This window comes from Glycine max, chromosome 20 (assembly GCF_000004515.6).
Source record: "Glycine max cultivar Williams 82 chromosome 20, Glycine_max_v4.0, whole genome shotgun sequence".
Classification (NCBI taxonomy): Eukaryota; Viridiplantae; Streptophyta; class Magnoliopsida; order Fabales; family Fabaceae; genus Glycine; species Glycine max.
In genome coordinates, this window is record NC_038256.2 from 18,508,164 (window position 1) to 18,516,225 (window position 8,062).

Genomic DNA, 8,062 nt, shown 5'->3' on the forward strand with positions numbered 1-8,062 from the left:
TCGCAACATGTCAGAAGTCGAAAGGAAGCATTGTTGCGCAATCCGTAAAGTTCCGCAACATTCCAGAAGTCAAAAAGGGCATTTTTGTGTAATACGTAAAGTTTCGCGACATCCCGGAAAGAAAATAGGTGTCGTTACGTAATCCGTAAAGTTCCATAACGTTTTGGAAAAGGAATCAGCAAAAAAAAAGGCAAAAGGGGGTGTATTTAGTAAAAATAGGTGTGCAAATAGCAACCAGGCCCACTTGGGCCTTCCAGGGGGTTCAAACAGAAGGCGGTGCCTTCTGGTGGAAGCAACCCAGCTCGCCTGGGCGAGCTGGGCGACAACCACCTCCCTTTTATCTCCTATAAATAGGGGAAAGAGGACGGAGTAAAAATGTTCAGCCCTTCTGGTATTTAGGATTCTCTCGAAATTAGTGAGGAAAATTGTTTTCGTGGAAAAAATCCAAGCCGAGGCACTTCCGTGAGCAATTTCGTGAAGATTCTTCTCCGTTCTTCATCGTTCTTCATCATTCTTCGTTCGTTCTTCATCGTTCTTCGGTCTTCAATCGGTAAGTTCTCGAAATCCAATCTTTCAATTCATTCTATGTAACCTTAGTGGTCCCCACTTGTTTCGCGTGCTTTTGTTTTTATTTCGTTTGTTTTCTGTATCCCCTTTTGACGTGCTTTAACCATTTATTTAAGCCGTTTTCTCGCCTAATAAATAATAAAATGAATTTCCACCGATCATTTGAGTTGTAATATCGTTTAATCTCTGTTAAAATAAAATCCAACCGATCGTTCACATTGTAACCACGTTTAAAACCAAAAAAGGCAAAATAATAATAAAATAATCAAAATATTTTTGAATCAAATAATAAAAAAAAAATCAATCGGACGTTGTTTTTTAGAAGTTTCCTTAAATGAATTGACTAATAACCAAAGTGAAACTAAGGCTAAAATCAACTCATAAATCAAGTTTTGTCCGCAAAAGTCACTAAAAGAAGTTTTATGGTCCAACGCCTTAAACGGTCCTCTTTTGCTTTTTATCAGTTAACATGGACCATTCAAAAGCATAAAATCAACATGTAACTTTACCGCTTTTGTCGACCACTCCAAGAGATCGTTAATGGTCCAACGCCTTAACATTTCTCTCCTTTCAAAACAAAGAGATCATTAATGGTCCAACACCTTAATGTTTCTCTCCTTTCAAAAGAATCAACAGATCGTTTAAATGGTCTAAACGCCTTAAACGACTTTTGTACGGTCAAAATATATCTTGCAAAAAAGATAAAAACAACTTAACCAACGTTCAATTCTCAAAGAACTACGTAGGTCTGATTTCCTTATCGCAATTGAGGAATACGTAAGAGCAAGGGAAACAACCTTGTCGACCACAAAAAGATAAAAAAACAAAAAGGCGTAAAAAGACATAAAAACGTAAAAAAAAAGGAAAATAAAACAATTTGAAGTCATATTTGCACACTCGATTAAAGGTTGTTGTCCCTTGTGACGGACGCGTGGGGTGCTAATACCTTCCCCGTGCGTAAAAACAACTCCCGAACCTTTCACACTTAAAGTTCGTAGACCACACCTTTCGGGTTTTTCCGATGTTTTCCTCAAATAAACGTTGGTGGCGACTCCGCGCATTTTCCTTTCTTGGAAGACGCACCCGTGAGCCCCGCGTCGCCCTCCTGTCGAAGGGTAGGTTGCGACAAAGGTATTTTTGCTACCAAAAATTACATACGTGCATATTCAAGGTATTTTTGCTACCAAAATTACATACATGCATATTCAAGGTATCATTGCTACCAAAAATTACATACATGCATATTCAAGGTATTTTTGCTACCAAAATTACATACACCATGGGTAGCATTTTTTGCTATTTCATTCATATTTTATACATATATATACCACTTGGGAGTCCATCACATGCTATGCACATACTTGCTTTTATTTGAAAAACAATTTCATATTACGCATTCATGGAAAAGGTGAAAATTTACTACTCATTCACACTTTGCAAAGCCATTTCATGCCATATGGTCCCATTTTGAGAAGCATTTTTGGGTCATTTTCAACACATAGGCATATTTGCAAAGCACTTGGCTACCTATCCCACATGTATGCTTGGTTCAACAAGTGTTTGCCTCTTGCTACCTACTCTATGACCAATATTTCCACATCATCTAGGCGCAAATAAATATTAAAGTGCAGCCTTCATCAAATGCTGGCCAAAGAGGAAAACCTTATCAATATGCCCTCACTTTTATGCTCTCTTGCATTCTAAAAAACAAAGTTTGGATCTCTTGGCCTAAGCACATATTTGAGCACCTATTCTAGCTTCTAAAAGCTTTCCTTAATCTCCACAACGGCGGCCACCTATGCCCAAGTTAATTCCATAAACAAAATTCATAGAATTATGCTTAAATGCCATTGAGGCATTTCACCGAGCACTTGGTGGGTGCACCTTTAGGCATGAAAAAATGGTGAATGGGGACAATGCAACATGCCCAATTATTTCAGAACACCACCTAAGTCTAAGGCCATTGCCTACTGTTGCAACCTACCCTACGGCAGGAGGGTGACGCGGAGGCTCGCAGGTGCGTCTTCCAAGGAAGGAAGGCGCGCGGAGTCGCCACCAACGTTTATTCGAGAAAAACGTCGGAAAAACCAAAAGGTTTGGTCTACGAACTTTAAGTGTGAAAGGTTCGGGAGTTGTTTTTATGCACGGGGAAGATATTAGCACCTCACACGTCCATCACAAAAGATGACAGCCTTTAATCAAATGTGCAATATCATATCTTCAATTTGTTTTATTTTCCCTTTTTTATGTTTTTATGGGCCTTTTGTATTTTTTATCTTTTTGTGGTCGACAAGGGTGTTTCCCTCGCTCCTACGTATCCTCAATTGCGATGAGGAAATCAGACCTACATAGTTCTTTCAGAACTAAACGTTGGTTACGTTGTTTTTATCTTTTTTTCGCAAGATAGATTTTAATTGAAAAAAGGTCATTTAAGGCGTTGGACCATTAAACGATCTTTTGATTTTGAAAGGAGAGAAACATTAAGGCGTTGGACCATTAACGATCTCTTGTTTTTGAAAGGAGAGAAACGTTAAGGCATTGGACCATTAACGATCTCTTGTTTTTTTAAAAGGGATGGTCAACAAAAGTGGAGCTTTTGCTCCTACGTATCCTCGATTAGTGGTGAGGAAATTAGACCTACGTAGTTCTTTCTGAAAGAGGTAAAGTTATGTGTTGATTTTATGCTTTTGAATGGTCCATGTTAACCAATAAAAGCAAAGAGGACCATTTAAGGTGTTGGACCTTAAAACGGTTTTAAGTGACTTTTGCGGACAAAGCTTGATTTGTGAGTTGATTTTAGCCTTAGTTTCACTTTGGTTATTAGTCAATTCATTCAAGGAAACTTTCAAAGAAAAATGTCCCATTGATTTTTTTGATTATTTTATTCAAAGATATTTTGATTATTTTATTATTATTATTTTCAATATATTTTGATTATTTTATTATTATTTTTCCTTTTTTGATTTAACCGAGGTTACTACGTGAATGATCGATTGGATTTTATTTTAATAATGATTAAACGAGAGTACAACACAAATGATCGGTTGAAATTCATTTTATCAATTATTAGGCGCGATAACGGCTTAAATAAACAGTAAAAAAGCTCATTAAAAGTGGAAGAAAAGAAAATCGAAAGTGAACGAGATGAAGATGAAAACAAACAAAACAAGAAATGAATTGAAAGTCACGGATTCGAACACTTACCGGTTGAAGACCGAAGAACAGTGAAGAACGGCGGAAAATCTTCACGGATTTGCTCATGGATACGTCTCGGAAGCGTTACGGAAGCACCTCGGCTTGGATTTTCTTCACGGAAACACATTTTTTCACCCAAAACAGCTGAAATGCATAGCATAAGGGTCAGGGATCAATTTACACAACCCTCTTCCCCTATTTATAGCAAAAATGGGGAGGTGCTTGCCGCCCAGAGGCTTCTTGAGGAAGATTTTTGAGCGCATCCCTAATTACTAAGTTCACCCCCCCTTTTCGTACTTTACGAAAAAGTTACGGAAGCCTTACAGAAGCGTTTTGGACTTGATTTTCCTCTTTTTTCTCTTCCCTTTCACCAATATTAAGTGAAATATGCTTACCCAAGGTTTTTAGAAATTTTACAGAAGCATTACGGAAGCTCCAGATGTCATTTTTTAACAAAATGGAGGTGGTTGCCGCTCAGAGGCTTCTTGAGGAAGATTCCTGAATGCACCCCATAATTGATAAGTTCACCCCCCTTTTGGAATGTTCTGGATGAAGTTTCCTGAGTGCACCCCCCGTGTTTGATAAGTTTAGCCCCCGCTTTTGTGTTTTTGGCTTTTTTCTTTCCGAAACATCCCGAAACTTTACGGATTCCATGGCAATGGGTATTAAACATTTTGAAGTGGTCAAACGGAGGTTGCATGCAGACAAACAATGGTCCCCGGACGAAATTAGTGTATGACAGTTGCCCCTCTTTACTTATCTTTTATTGGAGATAAAAGGGAAGTAAAGATAAGACACTAATTTCGTTCGAGCTAAATCCTTACCTGATCGACCAATAGCTCTGTTAGTGAAAACCATGACGTCTCCGATGCTATCGGACTCGATCATTTCTGGACAACAGAAGAGGTTCTTGGCGCGTCATCCACTTGATCGTCCCTGGATGACAAAAAGTATCTGCAAGAAAATCTCAAAAAACAATTAGAAACAGACGACTATCATCGTCCAAGATATTGCCGGAAAAAAAAAAAAAGAAAGCAAGTGAGTGGATAACTAAAAGGTATCTTCGCATGCTAGCGGACCTCTTACAGGTCGGGGTAACAAAATTGTGTTTGTACGGATAACCACTTGGGGTATTTCCGCCTGCCACTTGACGCATGGGTCAAGATTAACAGATGTTGTCTTTGTATGGATAATCACTTGGGTATATCCACCTGCCACCTGACGCATGGGTCAGGATCAACAGATGTTGTCTTTGTACAGATAATCACTTGGGTATATCCACCTGCCACCTGACGCATGGGTCAGGATGAACAAATGTTGTCTTTGTACGGATAATCACTTCGGTATATCTGCCTGCCACTTGGCACATAGGTCAGGCTCAGCAGACGTTGTCTTTGAACGGATAATCACTTGAGTATATCTGCCTGCCACCTAACGCATGGTTCAGGATCAACAGATGTTGTCTTTGTACGGATAATCACTTGGGTATATCCGCCTACCACCTGGCGCATAGGTCAGGATCAACAAATGTTGTCTTTGTATGGATAATCACTTGGGTATATCCACCTGCCACCTGACGCATGGGTCAGGATCAACAGATGTTGTCTTTGTACAGATAATCACTTGGGTATATCTGCCTGCCACCTGACGCATGGGTCAGGATCAGTAGATGTTATCTTTGTACGGATAATCACTTGGGTATATCTGCCTGCCACCTGACGCATGGGTCAAGATCAGTAGATGTTGTCTTTATATGGATAATCACCTGGGTATGTTTGCCTGCCACCCGACCCGTGGGTCAGGATCAACAGATGTTGTCTGTGAGACTAAAAAGTTCCAACCGGAAGATGCTGACATCTCTGGAAAGGGTGCAGATGACCACATTTGGTCTCCACTTGTCAATCAGACTAGGGGTCCCTGAATAGCAATAGTATGTGGGCAGATAACCATCGGGTGTCTCCGCATGCCACCAGACTCATAGGTAACGATAACAAAAGTTGGGTGGTCAACAAAAGTGAGGCTTTTGCTCCTATGTATCCTCAATTTGTGATAAGGAACTCAGACCTACGTAGTTCTTGCAAGAGGTGTGAGACTAAAATAGTCTCAGTGTTCTTTCACTAAAATGCGAACATGCTTCAGTAAAGAAACAAAACCTCCAACTGATCAAAGCAACATATAATTTTTGGAGAAAAACAATGTGTCTATTGGGGAAGGAGAGTATGTTGATAAAAATTTTCTTGTAACCACAAATGAGATTTTGGATGTTAGCGTTTCGTTTCTAAACGACCATTTAGAGGAAACACCGGGTCCAACTGAAGATAGAAAAAAATCAATCATAGTGTATAAACCTCACACAGGCAAGTGTTTCACCCTAATTCCAAACCATAGATATGTTATGACTTGATTTTGCAAATCATTTCCTATCAAATCAAATATTACATGCGTGATCATGGATCAATAGGACTTTTTTGGGAATAGTGTTGTTCTTGGTGGGAAATTTGGCTCTGAGTGTTTGGGCCTTTTCCTTTTTTGTTTTTGTTTAGTGCGGGGCGAAAAAGTCATCGGCACTCAAGGTTTTGGTTGGTAATCAAAGAGAGAGGACCACTTCAAGTCGTGGTTTCCAAAGATCTTTCTGTATATTTCTTTTGTTTGCTTCTGATCTTCGATCGAGAATTTTCCTTTCTTTTTTGCTTTCTTCCAATCTTTGATTTGGAATTTTCTTCTTTTGCTTTCTTCCGATCTTTGATTGGGAACTTTCTTTTTCTTTTCTTTTCTTCCGATCTTTGATCAGGAACTTCTTTTTCTTTTTTTTTTTTGTTTTCTCCTGAGGGCGAGGATGGACATTCTCACCCTAGGTCAAGGTTTATGGTGAGTTGGGATTTTGGCTCAAGGCTTTTAGAACGGCTGGACATGATATATGTCAAGGCGTTGGTTTGGCCAGCGGTTCAGGGATAAAGGAATGTTCCACATTATTTCCATGACACACATGCAACAATGATGATTTGGAAATTTTATGCAAAACTGGTCATGCATGCACCCATGTGGACACTCAAGCATCAAGTTTTTATGTTCATGTGACACTAGGGCTCAGGATTCATTTTCCCTATTGATGTCAACCCAGTGTTTCCAAAACATGCTCTCTTATCAATTCATGCATCCATCCAAGTCCATTTTGGGCTTTTGGGAAAATTTTCACAGCATTCACCCTTCGGGTGCATACACATTTTTTTTTCAAAAACCTTGTGTTCTGAATGGCAAGTTCATTTCTTTTCAAGAGCATGTTGGCTTTTTATCTAACCAATTTTTTTTTTTGTTTTTTTTTTGTGAGGTATTTTGCTACCTAAACACATATATATTTTTGTGAGACATTTTGCTACCTAAACATATACATACATATTCAAAGTAGTTTTGCTACCTAAACATATACATACATATTCAAGGTATTTTTGCTACCTAAACATATATATTCTCTTTTTTTGTGAGGTATTACTACCTTCCCAGTTTGTGCTTGTTTATTTAAATTCCCAGGATTCTGAGCAACTAGGTAGGTCCAACTATGACTTAAGAAACAAAGGTGATCAAATAACAAGCAGAAAATTTAAAAGGTACTAGGCTACCTCCTAGTAGCACTTCTTTAACATCTTGAGCTGGACGCTCGGCCTAGCGTCTATTCGTATTTGTCCCTAGGCCTTTGGGAGCAGAACGACGTTACGCAATAAAGACGTGACCATGCCCCCGCTTACCCTGGTCTCTTTGAATCTTCTACTAGGCACGACACCGGCCTTCGCTTGAAGCACGTGTTTCCCCGCTTTCACCTACAGGATGGAAATATGCATGGGCATGCACATGCATGAGCAGTTTAAAATGCAACAATGTTGAGCAAAATCCGTTATGTTCATTTTAATTAAGCGTTCGCGACACCCCCTAGGGACTTGAGTGAAGGGGCTTGACGTGACAACAGACACAACACAGGGATTGGGAAAAGAATCATCAATCTGTCATTTTATTAAATGTTGTGACCGGAGCTTACAAAAGACAAGAAGCCTTGAAAACAACACAAAAACAAAATGGGCAGCGAATCTCCGAATTGCCCCAAGTGTCAAGCGTAGTATCGCTTGACAACATCGGCGTTCACGGGCAAGGGTAATTCGATGTCATCCATGTTGGCAAGCACCAGTGCTCCTCCTGAGAATGCTTTCTTCACGACAAAAGGTCCTTCGTAATTCAGAGCCCATTTCCCCCTATTATCCTTCGGGGCTTGGGATATCTTCTTCAACACCAAGTCTCCCTCATTAAACTT